General features: G+C 39.3%; 1 pseudogene; it reads right to left on the reverse strand.

Moving 5' to 3' along the window:
- Positions 1–537: 537 nt before the first annotated feature.
- The window catches only part of LOC125128656 (tigger transposable element-derived protein 1-like), a 33667-nt pseudogene continuing 18247 nt past the window's right edge, over positions 538–15957 (reverse strand).

Here is a 15957-nt window from a genome sequence, read left to right on the forward strand (position 1 = left end):
GATAGTCAATTAAACAAATTTATGGAGCTTTCTATTTAAATGTACCTTCAATCAGAATAACTGGTTTCCTTAATTCACCCAAATATGTTTTTTGTGTGTGTTAAAATTGTTTGAAAGTAGAGATGTATAATAGTTTAAGTGCTCTGTCCCCTTGCTTACTCTGGGCATAATTTCCCAGATCTCATACGTTTCTTTTATTTCATCAGATAATTAGGGCTCCCTTTTCCTTGCAGTGTTGGGAAAAGAACTTCTCAGGGGTCGGAAGAGAGGAAATTTAGGTGGTGAAGCATGAACTCATATCCCCAGAACTCAAGAATGGCTGTCCTGGAGGTCGAGGGAACTGACAGGTGGAGACCAGTGATGTTACTGCTTCCAAACTCAGCACCTAAACATCTGCATTGCTCATTGGATATTAATCGTATAATGCCTGTTCCAGTTTTCTGTTATCCCTGGCTAAATCTTAGACAGGCATGCTTCAGAGATATTGCAAGTTTGGTTCCAGACAACTACAATAAATCTAATACTGAAACAAAAGTGAGTCACATGAATTGACTGCCTCTTCTTTTCATGAATTATTTCTCTGTAGCATGCAATGCTATTTGATAACATTTTATACAGAGAACTTCTTTCAACTTTGGAGTCAGTTTTCTCAAACAGTGTTGCTGCTTTATCAACTAAGTTTATGAAATATAGTAAATTTTCTGTTATTTCAATAATATTCACAGCATCTTCACCAGGAATAGATTCTATCTCAAGAAACTGCTTTCTTTGCTCATATCTAAGAAGGAATTCCTCATTTGTTAAAGTTTTATCATGGGATTGTGGCAATTTTGGTCAGATCTTGAAGGTCTACTTCTAATTCTAATACTCCTGCTATTTCTACCACATTTGCAGTTATTTCCTACAATGAAGTTTTGAAGCCCTCAAAGTTATCCATGAGGTTTGGAATCAACTTCTTCCAAACTTCTGTTAAATGTTGATATTTTGATCTCTTCTCATGACTCACAAATGTTCCTAATGGCATCTAGAATGGTGAATTCTTTCCAGAGATTTTCAATTTATTTTGCCCAGATCCATCAGAGGAATCACTATCTGTGGCAGCTATAGCCTTACCAAATGTATTTCTTATAGAATAAGACTTGAAAGTTAGTGTGATTCCTTGATCCATGGACTGTAGAATGGATGTCATGTTAGCAGCCATGAAAACAACATTAATTTCATTTTAAATCTCCATTAGAGCTCTTAAGTGACCAGGTGCATTGTCAATGAGCAGAAATATTTTGAAAGGAATCTTTGTTTCTGAGCAGTAAGTCTCAAGAGTGGGCTTAAAATATTCAGTTAAATCAAGTTGTAAACAGATGTGCTATCATCCAGGCTTTGTTGTTCCATTTATAGAGCACAGGCAGAGTAGATTTAGCATAATACTTAAGGGCCCTAGGACTTCCCAGTGGTAAAGAACATTGGCTTCAACTTAAAGTCACCAGCTGCATTAGCCCCTAAGAAGAAAGGCAGCCTCTGAAGTCTCTGAAGCTTTGAAGCCAGGCATTGACTTCTCCTCACTAGCTACAAGAGTCGTAGATGGAGTCTCCTTCCAATATAAGGCTGTTTTATCTACATTGAATATCTGTTTAGTTAGCCACCTTCGTGAATTATCTTAGCTATACCTTCTGGGTATCTTGCTGCAGCTGCTATAACAACACAACTTGCTGCTGCACCTTGTACTTTTATGTTGTGGAGACAGCTTCTTTCCTTAAAATTCACTGACCAACCTCTGCTAGCTTGTGCCTTTTCTTCTGCAGCTTCTTAACCTCTTTCAGCCTTCATAGAACTGAGGAGAGTTAGGGCCTTTCTCTGAATTAAGCTGTGATAAGGGAATGTTTTGGCTGTTTGGTCTTCTATCCCAATCACTCAGACTTCTACTTATTAGCAATAAGATTGTTCCACTTTCTTGTTATTGCTGTGTTCACTGGAATAGCACATTTAACTTCCTTCAAGAACTTTTCCTTTGCATTTGCAACTTTTCTAACTCTTTGGTGCAAGAGACCTAGCTTTCAACCTGTCTTGGCTTTCAATATGCCTTTCTCACTAAGCTTAATCATTTCTAGCTTTTGATTTAAAGGAAGAGGCTCTTCCTTTTCCTTAAACATTTAGAGGCCACTGTAGGGTTATTAATCAGTCTATTTTCAATACTGTTTGTCTCAGGGAATAGGGAGAGGAGAAGGAGTGAGATGGTGCATTGGTCAGAACTTACACAATATTTCTTGATTAAGCTCACTGTCTTAGGTGGGTGTGGTTTGTGTTATCCCAAAATAATTACAATAGTAACATCAAAGCTCACTGATCACAGATCACCATGACACATGCAATAGTAACGAAAAAGTTTGAAATATTGCAAGAATCACCAAAATGTGACACAGAGACACAACATGAGAAAATGCTTTTGGAAAAATGGTGCCAATAGATTTGCTCTACCCAGAGTTGCCACAAAACTTTAATTTGAAAAAAAAAAGGAATATCTACAAAGAACATTAAAATGAAGGGCAACAAAATTAGATTTGTCTGTATTTTATTTAGGTATAATGATTCAGTATCTTGTCTCCATTATAGATGTGCCCAGTCTCAACTCATGCCCAGCACCTAGACTGGTGCCCTAAACACAGGTTATGATAATGCTTATTGATCATTTTGAATGATCTTATGAATAGGAGAAAACTTCTGACTTCTGTCCAATCCTTAGGAAGATGGATTTGAGGATATAAGATATAAAGAAATAGGAAAAAATAACCAAATGGATTGATAAGGTAATCTGCTATTTTTTTTTTTGTTTTTTTGTTTTTTAGGGCTGTACCTGCAGCATATGGAAGTTCCCAGGGTAGGGGTCCAGTTGGAGCTGCAACCACAGCAACGCAGAATCTGAGCCACATCTGCAACCTACAGCACATGTCAAGGCAATGTTGGATCCTTAACGTGCTGAGTGAGGCCAGGGATCAAACCCGCACCCTCATGGATACTAGTCAGATTTGTTTCTGCTGCGCCACAACGGGAACTCCTAATCTGGTATCTTCGAATGCAGAGTTTAGCACATGAACAAGTGACAGTATTGCTTGTGAGTTGCTGAAATAATTCTTCACACATCGCCCTCTGAATGGCAGCAAATTGTGATAGAATACTTCTAATTGTGTCAGGTGTGAGAGAGAAAAAGTCTCTGGAGGATGGAGCCTGTGCTTTCTATATGGTATAGAAGGCCTGTTGCCTTGGGACACTATTACTTTTGCATGGTAGATGTTTGATGGAAGTTATAACAATTTAACCTTCTGTGACATTCCTATAAAGAAACCGATTGAACACACACATACACACATAGATATTTATGTATAATTTTTCACTGAAAAGTCTTTAGTTACCCATAGAGGTGTTGTAATATTAGACATTAGAATGACCATAGAGATAATAAAGTAGGAGATGAAATGATCACAATAAATATTGAATACTTGCATTGTCTATGATAATAAATAAGGAGCTGTTTCTCCTTGAAACATGGTCAGTGATATAAAAGGTTAATATTGGTCAGTAGTGTTTAATACAGATTAGTGGTGTGTTGAGTTATGAGAAGAACAAAGGTCTGACTTTGCCATTTGTACAGTAGGCCCAATGATGGATATTCAGAATATCTTGTCTCTCATCATTCTGTAACACTACTATCATTTTTATCATAAAAGAATTATGTTACCCCATATATGAAAAATGCATTCTTGAACCACTGTGAATTAGTTTTTAATGTACTGTGACCTTGGATTGCCCTGGGATATTAATGCTAAATGATTACTTCTGAATGCTTTTTGAATAGCTGCATAGTGCAATTAAATGTGCAATACATCATGGATGACATAGCTAAACGCCTCTTCTGGTCAAGGAACCCAAAGAGGTCTTGGGAATGACGGTAATTCTGCACTGCCGAGGATGGGAGAGAAAAAAAATCTCTTATTAGTAGTGAAATAAGTACAGACAGGAGTAGAGGATAACCTTTTCCTGGGGTTAGTCAATGGGAAATACATTTTTGATTAAGAACCATAAAGGAAGATGACTTTTGATTACTGCCAAAATAGTGTCCCATTATATCTGCCAAATACCCAAGGTGAATAATTGTCATTAGACTTTCTGAGTGATAAGCTGCCAGTCTATGTGGGTATGTATATGTGCTTATGATGTACATGTGTGTGTGCATGTGTAAAAGTGTGGATAAAAGAATAAAGAATTCGATTCTTATTCTAGCCCTCTTTCAAGAATGCAATTATATTGAATTTGTCTCAATGTAGAACCTCATAAATTTTGCACTTAGTCAAATCTCTTTTCATCTAATTATTGGACCTGGGAAAATGGTGACAGATGAAAGGGTGGTATGGAAGAGCCAAGTTGCAGTAGAAGGCCTTTTACCTATAGGTCAGCAGCTTAAATCCAACCTTCTTGGCTGCTGGCCGGAGGTGATTACTGTCCTGCTGCTTTTGAGCTCGTGGCCAGAGCCTAGTTGTTAACTGACTCTATAGTCTACAGAAAAGCCCAAACCTAGCGGCCCCCACAGTCAGAACTAGGCTTATCTGTCTAGCAGATGCTCTTTGTTTTTAGGTGACAGAGCTATGCAGTGAAAACTCTGCTTCAGAATGGCCCACTACTAATGTTGTTGGGTGAGTGTTTTGGGGATTTCAGTCTCTGAGCTAGCAACAAAGGGAATATAAAACTAGTGCAGAACTTATTTAATCTCTCTTTAACTGGTGCTATTTTAAAAAGAAAGCATTAAAAAGGATTTTGGTTCTGCTTCATGAAAATGAGCTTCAATTGTGCAAGTCAATCCAACTTTAGAACTCAGTCCTAAGTGCATCAACCCCACTGGGTCCAGCCCTGCCATGGTCTTATGCAAGGCCTACTGGAGGTGCTGAATCAATATTGAAGTGCTCCAGTGAGTGCCTCCCAGAGATCCCCTCCAGTGTTATAACCTCAGGAAGCCCAGAGATGGAAAATACATTTCCCTGGAGGTTAGCCTTCCCCATTTCCAACCTCTCACTCCCTGCCCCTGCAATTGGGACTTGCTCGCTGATAGGAAAATATGACGTTGTATTTTAGGTTGAATTTTTAAAGTCGAAGTACAGTTAATTTATAACATTGGGTTAATTTCCGTTATACAGCAAAGTGATTCAGTTATATAAATATATATTTATATATACATTCTTTTCCATTATGGTTTGTCACAGGATATGGAATATAACTCCCTTTACTTTTACAGTGAGACTTTGTTGTTTATTTATTCTATGTATAATAGTTTGAACCTGCTAATCCTAATTCCCCATTCCATCCTTCCCCATCCCCTTTCTTTCTTGGCAACCCCAAGTCTGTTCTCCATGTATGACAGTGTATTTTAAATGCTAGTGTTTTGGAGTAATGTACTGATACTTATTTTCTAGAATGATAATGATATAAATTTAATGTAAATATTAATGCTCCCACCTCAACTTATTGAATTATTGGGTGAGCATTTTAGGACATTTCTATGAGTGTACATGTACAGTTGCTACTCTAGAGTTCAGCATTCTCTTGCTGTTTATTCATAGAGATTTGCATTTTATAATTATTTATTTGTATATTTATAACTTGTTTCCCTAGTAGACTGCCACTTCCAGGAAGCCAGGACTTTGTTTTTGTTTTATTCATTTTTTTAAAGTAACTTGCACCTAGCACAGTACCTGCTACATAAAGGGTTCTCAATAAATTGTTGTGGGATGAATGAATGAATGAACACACTTGTTAGGGATGTATTTATAGGCTTCAGTGCATGTAGAAAGCAGTCTAGGAAGAAGAAAATAGTGGGAGAGTAATTTTATGACTAATCAAGTTATGAATTTAAATATGAAAGATATAATGTGAATGCAAAAAATTCAAAAATCTTCAGTGAGGCAAAGTGGAATCAGAAAAGCTTCAGTGCTTCTTTGCTGGGTTTGCAGCTCACTAGCCATGAGCTAATTCTCTTCTTAAATGTCTTTGAGAAGCTCTATTTCCTTCAAATTTCAGAGCAGGAAACAGGTCCTGTTTCAATTCAGACTCTCACAATTTCTGGCCTGGATTATGGCAAGAGCTTTCTAACTAATTTCTTTGATCCAAGAGCTACCAGCCTTCTCTTAGATCACTCCTTTCTGGAGCTGCCAAGGAAATCTTTCCAAAATGCAAATCTGATCATGCCTTGCCTCGGCTTAAAAGTTTTCAATTGCATCTGATTGCCTTTAGGATAAAATCCAAACTTCTGGTGTGGTTTACAGGTCTTTCTTGACCTTACCCTTCTCTGTTGTCCATTCTTATATCTCACACCTTCTGTCCAAATATGTGAGCTCTCCCAAGCCAAGCTGCCCCACTGTGCTACACTTTTGCCAGTGATAGTTCCTTGCTTCCCTTTGTCTGATTAACTCCTTTCCTTCCTTCAAAACTACGTTAGATTTTACCTCTTCCAGGAAGTGTGTCCAGATACCACTTCACCCCTCTGCCCATTGTCCACTCCCTGCAGACATCTTTCTCTCATGTTCCATTACTCCGAGGCAGCCCAGAGTACACAAATTACTGTGATTGAGTGACTCTGGTCTGAGCTTTCACTAGCTTTTGAGCACCTTTTCTCTCATCTTTGATTCTCTGGTGCTCATAGAACCTCACATAGTAGATGCTTAATAGGTGTGCATTGAGGAAATCAGGGGCTCATTCACTACCTGGTGATATTTGAGTTGGCTGTTGATAGACTTTGACGCTTGCAGGGATGGATGGTCAAGTGTAAAGGAAAGAATGAGGGAAGCACAGTTGGTCTGCCGAAGTCAGCTGATTAGATGTCAGATCTTCGTTTTATTCAGTGCAGTATCAGATCTAAAGCCAAGCCAAGCAAAACAAACAAACAAAAAACCCCAAAAAGCCGCTGGAAAGAAAGGTGAACCTTTGTTGGCTGGGCTTCTGATGATATGATTTAGGTGCAAATAATCACTTCCTTCTTTGAAATCCTATATTTCTCTTATGGACATAACTTTACATTGTGGTTATATATGCTCTTATCTTTGTTGTATTGGTCAGCTTATATTAGTTCTACTGTGTAACAAACAACTTCAACATCTTCCTGGTTTACAATGATAAAGATTGAGAACTTGCTTGTGTTTCATTTCCATCATGAGTTGGTCATGGTTCTGCTCCATGTCAGGCTAATGAAGAACAAGCCACATTTCTCTCTAGGATATTGCTGGGTTTGTGGCAGAGGAAAAAGAGAAATCATGACAAAGTACACATCTGGCTTTTAAAAAAATTGAAATATAATTGACATATAACATTTATTAGTTGCAGGTGTACAACATAATGATTTAATATATGCATAATATGTGAAATGATCGCTACAATTAGTCTAATTAATAACCATCACCACATACAGAAAATGATACACATTTACAAATTTTTTTCTTTTGATGAGAACTTTTAAGATTTTCTCTCTTAACAACTTTCAAATATGCAATATAGTCTTATTACCTATAGTCACCATGCTATATATTATATCTCCAGGGCTTACTTATTTTATAATCGGAATTTTTTACCTTTTGACCACCTCCCCCCCCCGACTCTGGTAACCATCAATTTGTTCATTATATCTATCAGTTTGTTTATTTTTTTTTTGTTTGTTTTTACATTCCACATATGAGATCACATATGGCTTGAATACTTCTGCCTGGAGACACTGCCTCGGCCTATGTTCCCTTAGCCAAAACAAGTCCTAAGTGGAGATGTATTATACTCCTGTGGGGAGGGGGGATGGGTGTCAACTATTGTGAACAATAGTGTAGCTTATCACACTGTCCCACTGGATTGTAAACTCTTGGAGGGCAGGAGTTTTGGGGTTGTCTGATTCACAAGTCTGAAACTTTGCCAAATCACACTACTTTTTTTTTTTTTTTTAATAAAGAGCAGAAGGGGTATGCTTTGGAAATAACAAAGATTTATTTGGAATAGCATTCTTTTTTGTCATCAATTATGTTTCAGTGTGTGTGATAATAATTATTTAAAAGCCCTCATTATTTTTTCCAATGAAATATTTAATGATTGACATCAATTGATTGAATATATTAATTGGTTGCTTGTAACAGAATTTTACATCACTTACAGAGGCATGTTTTATTTTCCCAACTACGCTTGACCGACTGCTTGATATCAGTTCTCCATCACTTCTCCCATAGCGAATCCCACAGCTTGTATTTGGGGCCATCTGTGATCTGGCACCAAGCAACATTTCTAGCTTTATCCCTGGCCGCTTTTGTTGTCCCCCACATCCAGCTACAATGAGCTGCTCCCTTTCCTTCTGTGTATTCTGTGATTTCCCACCTTAGTGTCATTGCTCTGCCTGGAGTGACTCATCGTCCCATCAGCAGATGTTCAGTTCCTTCTTGGTTCTTGCAACCTATGTCAAGTACTGCTTCTTTCACAAAGTCTTCCCTGATCACTTAGGGGATGTAATCAACACCCACACTGCAAGGCCTTTACATTCTTCTTCTTTTTTTTTTTTTTTTTTCTCGCTATTTCTTGGGCCTGGAGATTCCCAGGCTAGGGGTCTAATCGGAACTGTAGCCACCAGCCTACGCCAGAGCCACAGCAACGCGGGATCCGAGCCGCGTTTGCAACCTACACCACAGCTCCCGGCAACGCCGGATCGTTAACCCACTGAGCAAGGGCAGGGACCGAACCCACAACCTCATGGTTCCTAGTCGGATTCGTTAACCACTGCGCCATGACAGGAACTCCTACATTCTTCTTTTGGCAATTAATTTGCTCTATCTTTTCAATGAGGTTAAGACCATATCCTTTGTATAATTTGAACACAATTTGAGGGTTTGCCATGGAACATCTGAAAACTTGGGTGAATTTCTTATCCTCCAAGTCTTAAATACTTCATTTGCAGATGGGAGTGGTAATAATAACACAACATATTTGATAAGTTATGCGAAGTGATTTATCACCATCCCCAACATATAGGAAGTGCTCAGTTAAATGAAAGTCATTACCAGATGTAGTTATTTATTTACTGGATAGAATTTCTCTGCTTCACTTTCCTATCTCCCTCAGTGACACTGCACAGAGAGTAGGTGCAATGTAGATATTTGTTGAGTGAATGAATGAATAAACGAAATGATTCTAGAAAAATGACCATGGGCTCACCTCTTGGGGAAATCATTGATACTAGACTGAATCTTGCTTCTCTTCCCTTTAGCTGAGTTTACTTAGATTTTTAATAACCTAGTTTCTACTGCTGGCTGTTACATATACAGTGGTGGGGTGGGGAGAGAGATGAAAACAGTTACAAAAACACTTAGAAGGTGTCCCGTGGTAGAGGATCAAAGAAAGCGGGATGAAATATCCCCCTAATATATTTGAAATAGGAAATTACTGTCCAGTGAACCTAGATAAAACTGTTTTTGGAATTCCCATTGTATCTCAATGGAAATGAACCCAACTAGTATCTATGAGGATGCAACTTTGATCCCTGGCCCTGCTCAGTGGGTTAAGGATCTAGTGTTGCTGTGAGCTGTGGTGTAGGTTGCAGATGTGGCCCGGATCCATTTTGACCCTAGCCTGGGAACTTCCATATGCTGCAGCTGTGGCCCTAACCACCCCCAAAATAAACAAAACAAACAAACAAAAATGTTTTGTATATCACCCCCATTAGTTATTAAAAGTGTCTTATTTTTTCTTTATCTCATTATGGTAGACAATAAATAATTGCATCAAAAACAGAGTCAAAATTTTTCATTGTAAATCCTTGGTATAATACAAACATTTACTGAATGTTAAGTGGCAACTCCAGAATAATCATTTACCAGGTCAAGAGAATGCTGTTGGGAAAAATCACAGGCTATATATTTTGGAAATCTTGTAATACATTAATGTTTTCAAATACATGCAATTTCTCTCTTATAAGATATAAATAACAGTATAGCTCATTTTAGAGCAGGGCATTCATTTAACTCTTTAAAAAGTGACTCTTTTAATCAAGCTAAATGTCACTCCTTTCTTAAATTGTAATGTCAAATGTTTGGATCCTTGTCCCCTAACAAAGACAACTATAGGAATGGCCTAAGTGTCAGCAGAGGAGGAATCCAGGTGCTGGTTAAGCTGGATGCCTCGGCTCAAAGCCAGAGTGGGGTTCAGCCCCTGGGTCCATATGAAGATAACTTGATCTTGGGACACATTTTTTAGTAAATCAGGTTCTTTTGCCATATTTTAATTTGCGTTGCCAATGTAACAAATTACCGTAGACTCAGTGGCTTAAAACAGCACAAATTTATTCTCCCCTGGTTCCGGAAATCAGAAGCCTGAAATGACTCTTAGCTGATAAAATCAAGGTGTCAAACGTCAATCCAACTCCAGGATCCAGGGGAGAATCTGTTCCTTGCCTCTTCTACTTCCAGAGACTGCTAAGATTCCTTGGCTTGTGACGACATCTCTCTAACATCTTCTTTTGTGGTCACATAACTTCTCTCTTACTGGAGTCAAAACTCCCTCTACCTTCTGTTTACAAAGACATTTGTGATTATCTTTAGGGCCCACCTGGATAATACTGCTATCTCCCTACCTCAAAACCCTTACATTTAATTGCATCTGCCAAGTTCCTTCCTTTGCCACATTGCTAACATTCATAGGTTTTTGCAATTAGGACATGGACGTCTTTGAGTTACCATTCAGTCCACCACATGTCGCCTTTTGAAAGGTTCTAAGGAGTTCCTGTTGTAGCTCAGTGGGTTAAGAACCCAACATAGTCTCTATCCCTGGAGTTCAATCCCTGGCCTCTCTCAGTGGGTTAAGGATCTGGCATATGTGGCTCAGACCTGGGCTGTGGTATAGGCCAGCAGCTGCAGTTCCCCTACCCTGGGAACTTTCATATGCTGCAGGTATGATCCTAAAAAAAGCTTTTTTTTTGTATTCAGATTATCATATTGACTTAAAAAATGGAGAATAAAGTATTGGCTTTTCCCAAAGGGAGAAACAAGGCATTTCAAAGGCTATAGATTGGGGAATTTAGGGGTAGGTTGAGAATATTCTGATTTTACCTCTGAAGTGTGCCTTATATAATTTGGTTACCAAGACACAGTTTGTCCTGGTCATTCTGTGAGTTTGGATTTGTTTTCTGTATCCGGATCCATGGGGCACAAATCCATTGATGGGATGTTGAGGTATGAGAACCATCACAAGACTCGTTTCATTTTGCACAAAACAGATCTGTTGGCACTGAGTGGTCTAACCTACAGTCCCTCCCCCCTCCCACCTGTTATTACCGTGTGATCCCAGGGGGCTAGGATCACATGGCAAACCTGGTAAGTTACTAGGAAAAAAAGGAATTGATTCTCAATCTGCTGGAAATTAGAAATGGAAAAATTCATATCCACCTTTTTCAATTATTGTGTCTTTCCTTATAAGTCTGGGTAGAGAACAGTTTAAACCTTAATTCTGATGGTTCTTAATTTAATGTGTTTCATTAAAACCTCTGAGAGTCATTTAATTTTATGGAGTTCAATGCTAATATTCAAATGCGTTTCTTCTGAAAAAGATTTTTACCTTGTGTTAAAGAGATTGAGCTTCCATTTTTAACACATATGTTCTTAGTGCTTATGTTAATTTCACTACTTATCTTTAAAATTGGCATATCATAGTTATTGTTATTATTATTATTATTATTATTATTATTATTGTGTATTGACCAAACTGAATGCCTCATTCTCGAGGGACTGCTGTCAGAGTTATATAATACGAGAACAATGGGTGAATGTTGTTCATTTTAAATGTGAAATTATAAATCAATTACAGTGGTGGCTAAAACCCCTTCATGACATGCCACAATTTACTTCCAATGACATTTAAACCTATCTCACATGCTGAACAATCTGTAATAAATTATGATTTTTTTTTTTTTGCTTCTGAAATGAAGCTATAATTATGACAGTTGAATTCTTGTTCTGGGAAATAAGGTGGCATTTAATTCCTTGAGAACAAATGACACTCACAAAAGAACAGTTAATTATTCTCAGCTGCAAAGGAAGGGAGGAGGGGAGAGAAAAATTATGAAAAAGAACATGGTAGCACTTTATGTGAAGTGTCTATTAACTAATCCTTAACTAAGGCTGAACTACAGTTGAACTTCCTGGGCTGCCCTTGAGCCCAGGTAACGCTTTTTAAAAAATTTCAGTTCTCAATAAAACCCAAACGAGAGGAATTTATCCACCTGAAACGTCCTCTGTTCCTTGCACATGATAATACAAATGTTCTCACAATCAGCCTTGGTTCAAGAAAGCAGACCTATGTTCCAATCCAACTCCATTGGGGGGCAGGGGAGTGTAGGATGGTATTAATTTTCAATTATAGCCAACCTCATTCAGGTCTTTACTGGCTGTAGTCATTTAATCCATAATGCAAATAAAAGGAAAGGATAGCACTGTGCCCCCAGAATTTGTGTGTTGTTGTTTGTTTCTAGTTTAAACAGCAACTGTGCTTCCATTGGCTTTCCTCCACTGGCCCTTTCCTGTTCATTCTGGCAAGAAGCCCTAGTGCAATTGAATATGCCAGCAAACACGAGGCCACTCTTCCTTGCTAGTCCTGACACCATCAGCTGTGATGTTAGCAGCCTGCTATTAGAGACGCCTCTTTCTTTGACTTCCCTTTCTTCCTTGGGAGGAATAGATACTCTAGTGGAGGGCCCTGCTGAGTGGAATTCCCCGTTTTGACTGCAATTAGGGATTGTGACTTGATTGATTTGGGGGCTCTCTGAAATGTAGCAGGATCAACACAGTTGCACACAAAACAAGGCATAATCCACTGGGTTAAATTAACGTTAAATCAGAGATGATTGGATTAATTGCTATTACATTTTATCTTCTGTGCACATGTGCTGTTGGCAGGCTTTCAGAGCCTTTTTAAAATTAGCTTAGAACTGGATGGAAATGGTACAGGTGCAAATGATTTGTGCACTGGGTCTTTCAAGTACACAGTGGGCTCATAAGAAGGTGCATTTTTTTCCAAATCATATTTTGGATGTGATTTACGAAAAACTGCACTGAGAATAAACTTGGCATCACCATAAAGAAGCTATAGATGTGTTAAGTGGCAAAAGGACCCTGTTGGCTAGACTATAACTTGGAAAATGGATCCCCTTCATACTGTGGCCTTGGCACTAGCCCTCTGTTCAGTTTGCTTGCCCTCACGGGAGTCTGTGGGGCCCTGGTCACAGATGCCACAGAGTACCTAGTCTGGAATCTGATTTCTTCAAAAGCTATATCTCTTCAACAAATTTCAAAGGTGAAAAATTCCATGATGGTTGTTAACATGATGAATCTGTATAACAGAGATCGTGTGGGATGTGAGATTGAAACCTCAGTGGAATGATCAGATCCGGGGCACAAAGCAAAGGCAGTCAAAGGCTGGTATCATTTACATACCCATTTGCCCATCAGCCAGTGGCTCAGGCTTAGTGCCGGCCTGAGAGTATGAAAATCTGCAGGAAGGAAAGTTTCTGTGTTTAGGAAACAGGGTGAATGAAGCTCCTTTTTGAGATCATTCGTGTGCATAGCACTGTAAGCAGGTACTGTGGAGGAGACAAAGACCTCATTCTAGGGCTTATCATATTTTGGATGAATACGAATAAATAGCTGAGAGTGTGGTCTCTTCTTTCCTTTGGCCGGTTACACTTTGCTGACAATGCCAGGCTTGTGAGAGCAAGAAGTGAACATCACAGGCATTTCCCACCCCTGGAAGTCACCTTTCTGCAGGCCCTTTGCCTCTCATGTGTCTGCTTTTGTTTGGTTTCCTGACCTGAGCATCTTAGCTTCTTTGGCCTTGCCTGGCTCACCCTGGCCCATCCCTGCTCCTGGCCCTGATCAGATTGGGAACCTCTGTATGTGCTCTGGCTTCTTAGACCAGTTTCTGCCTGGCTCCTGTCTTTCAGCCTCCCTCATTACCCCTCTTGGACAATTTTTCCCAGCCTCCACTCTAGGCCATGTTTGTTCTCCAAAGAAAAGACACTTTGATCTATGCAAATATCCAAATGCAACAGCAATTGGGACCTGGGCTCTCAAAATTATCTCAGCTAATTACAAAACATATTTCACCTTTTCATACATTATTTTGAAAGGTTAACATATTTGTGATTAAGTTCACACAATGCCAACAGGTACAATGAAAAGAAAGTTTCCATACCATCCATGACCTCTGGTTTTCTGATTTCCCACTTCAGAGACAAATATTGCTACTGAGTTTTATTTTTCACCTGTTCTGCCAGAAACATTATATGCATATATAAAACATATATATATGTGTGTGTATATATATATATCCTCTACCTCAGTTTTACATACAAATGAAATGATAGGATATTTTGCACACTCTATGTCTCCTGCTTATTGTTTGCTTAGATGTATGTTGAAGATTGTCCTAGATCAGTGTCATTCTTTTTAAAGTGTCCACTGTCTTCCTGGATGTGTTATACTTTATTGAACCTGCCATCTACTGATGGATAGTTAAGCTTTTTTCAGTTTTCTGGTTTCATAATATTTAGCCTAATTTTTTTTCTTTCTTTTTAGGGCTGCATCTGTGGTATATGGAAGTTCCCAGGCTAAGGGTCAAATCAGAGATGCAGCTGCTGGCCTATGCTATAGCTTGCAGCAATGCTGGATCCTTAACCCACTGAGTGAGGCCAGGGATCAAACCTGCATCCTCATGGATGTTAGTCAGGTTCTTAATCCACTGAGCCACAATAGGAATTCCTGAACCTATTTTTTTTTTTTTTTTGTCTTTTTGCTGTTTCTTTGGGCCGCTCCCGTGGCATATGGAGGTTCCCAGGCTAGGGGTCCAATCGGAACTGTAGCCACAGGCCTACGCCAGAGCCACAGCAACGCAGGATCCGAGCCGCGTCTGCAACCTACACCAGAGCTCACGGCAACGCGGGATCGTTAACCCACTGAGCAAGGGCAGGGACCGAACCCGCAACCTCATGGTTCCTAGTCGGATTCGTTAACCACTGCGCCACGACGGGAACTCCACCAGTGCGCCACGACGGGAACTGCCTAATTTTTAATATATTCATGATTTATATCTAAAAATAACATTCCTAGAAATAAAATTTTAAGCTTATTATTAAAAAATTTCAACTGCATTTTATGTGATGTTTTAACACTTAAGAAAGGGGTACAGGGAGTTAACAAACCTGACTAGGATCCATGAGGATGTGGGTTCGATCCCTGGCCTCACTTAGTGGGTTAAGAATCTGGCATTGCCATAAGCTGTGGTGTAGGCTGGCAGCTAAAGTGCTGATTCAACACCTAGCCTTGGAACTCCCACATGCTGCAGGTGTGACCTTAAAAGGGGCGGGGGCACAAAAAAATGTATGTGCAGCTCAGTGAGCCATTGCCAGTGAAATGCATGTGTGACTGCTGTTGGGGTCAAGACATACTGTTTCCACCATCTCAGAAATCCCTTCCCAATCCCTTCCATTTCTCACTTGTTTCCTTAACCTTAATACTATAACTTAGTTTTTCTTGCTTTTGAGCTCCATATAGCTGATTTATACAGTACTATAGACAAGGTTTGTGTCCTCCCAAAATTCAGGTGTTGAAACCCAATCCCAAACTGATGGTGTAGGTCATGAGGGTGAAGCCATTGTGAATAGGATTAGTGCCCTTATAAAACAGACCACGCAGATCTTCCTCCTCTGCAGCAGCATTTGCAGACTCAGTGGGAAGACAGCCATATGGACTGGGAAGAAGGCCCTCAAGACTCTGAATTTGCCAGCAACTTAATTTGGACTTCCTGGACTCCAGAACTGCAAGCAATGTTTTCTCTTTAAGCCTCTGGTTTCTATTATAGCATCCTGCAGGCTAAGGCACAAAGTGTGCAGTTTTTTTGTCAGGCATCTTT

The sequence above is a fragment of the Phacochoerus africanus genome, chromosome 6 (assembly GCF_016906955.1).
Source record: "Phacochoerus africanus isolate WHEZ1 chromosome 6, ROS_Pafr_v1, whole genome shotgun sequence".
Taxonomy (NCBI): Eukaryota; Metazoa; Chordata; class Mammalia; order Artiodactyla; family Suidae; genus Phacochoerus; species Phacochoerus africanus.